The sequence below is a fragment of the Etheostoma cragini genome, chromosome 14, assembly GCF_013103735.1.
Source record: "Etheostoma cragini isolate CJK2018 chromosome 14, CSU_Ecrag_1.0, whole genome shotgun sequence".
Lineage (NCBI taxonomy): Eukaryota > Metazoa > Chordata > Actinopteri > Perciformes > Percidae > Etheostoma > Etheostoma cragini.
In genome coordinates this window covers 589,888-591,449 of record NC_048420.1, presented here as the reverse complement: position 1 = coordinate 591,449, position 1,562 = coordinate 589,888, and the positions used below count along the sequence as shown (strand labels likewise).

The window sequence follows — 1,562 nt, the reverse complement described above, 5'->3', positions numbered from 1 at the left end:
GACTCATTTCTGATCTCCACAAACCAATGGGTGACGTCACTCATGCTCTGTCCATTTATATTAACGGTCTATGGTCTCCATCCAGAACAAGAGGGTCTGTTGGTCCATTTCTTTAACTGTCTATGCCGGTGACAGGCGCGTTTGACAGACATGTACACGTGCTCCCAACTGCATCATTTTTGGGGATTTTGAGTTGACCAACACGCTGAAACATCTCCCTAAATTTGCTCTCCAACATACAGCGGAAATCGCGGCTTTGACACGGATCTAAAACCGACGAATGTCAAATATGAAACTAACTTAACGGTGATATTATAAGGTAGCACCCTACACGTTACTTTCTAATGGGTCAATAGTCAAGCTCCAACGTTAAATGTAACGTTAAGTCTACTGTGTTATCGATAGCTAGGCTGTTCAAGGACGTGTAAAAGTTAGTGAGTTTCTGGAGCCGAAAACCTTTAAAACGTAATGTGTGAAAGTCACTATTTCTGTCTGACGTTAGACAGCTAACGTACGTTACCCACGAGAATGCAGAGAGGTGAACAACACCAACACCGCTAGCTAAGCCCCTTACCTTGGTCTTTAGAAGATTTTCGTAGTGATGAAGGATGTAGGCAGCCGACACACCGCTTTGACTTCTGAGTACCAGCTTCGACAAGACCCACAAACTAGCACGGTGTAACCGGAATTATAATCACGTCTTCAAAATAAGACTACTTAGTTCTGTACTCACGAGGGGAAAGCGACGCTAATGGCTTCAAATTACATTAGCTATTTCATAAAATCGAGATACAAGAAAACTGCAGCTTGTAAACATATATTGCAGTAGTAATAGTACTCAACACATTTTATTTGTATTCCAAAAAGCTTGAAATTGTTCGGTGAAATGTTTTATTTTGAAGGGGATGTTATTTTAATGTCGCCAATGTGACAGAGCAGCCAGCAGCAGGTTGGGAGGGGAAGACTCGTCCCTGATTGGCTCGCCTTGCCATTCTCCACCTAACCGTAACCAATTCCTCTCCTCTTGCCTAAACCTAACCAACCCAACCAGAGCAGAACACGAGTACTAGCCATTCAGGGAGGAGTTCCCTAATGAATATTCATGAGTCTCCCCCTGCCATCCTATCACAGAAGAAGCAGCCCAGCCTCATAGTCATGTCTGCTCGCAACTATTAGAACTGTTGCATCACCTCCAGACAGGGCGGATTTAGCATTTTGGGGGCCCAAGGTGAACAGAGGCACGGGGCCCTCCCCTCCGGTTGTTCTCCAGCTTTTTCAAGCTTTTCAAATCCAACATGAAAATTTTGCAATGTTCCCTCAGCAGTTTGTCTTCTTTCTAAACTGTCCCTCACCTTCTGCTCTCGGCGTGGCCGTTCTCCAACTTTGATCACTTTGGAAACAACAAACTTAGCTACATGCTGAAAATAGAGAGTTGTAAGGACAAATTGGATGGTGCAACAAGGCAGGCTTGCTTGGGAGTTTCTTGGAACGATTGGACAGATTTACAGAGAATATGTTTAGGTCATCTCCTCTATAACCGGGAGGTTTTGAGGCTTCGGGGG

The 1,562-nt window shown here is 44.4% G+C and overlaps 1 protein-coding gene across 2 annotated transcripts in view; it reads right to left on the bottom strand.

Annotated features, from left to right (window-relative positions):
* asns (asparagine synthetase) overlaps positions 1–1,562 on the bottom strand; it is a 30,968-nt gene that overhangs the window by 11,847 nt on the left and 17,559 nt on the right. The window contains exon 1 of one of the 2 annotated variants that reach the window (XM_034891894.1): positions 575–737. The exons of the other annotated variant lie outside the window; for it this stretch is intronic. The gene's annotated coding sequence lies outside the window, so the exon portion shown is untranslated. Of the gene's footprint in view, positions 1–574; positions 738–1,562 lie in introns of those variants that run through there. 2 annotated transcript variants of the gene reach the window in all.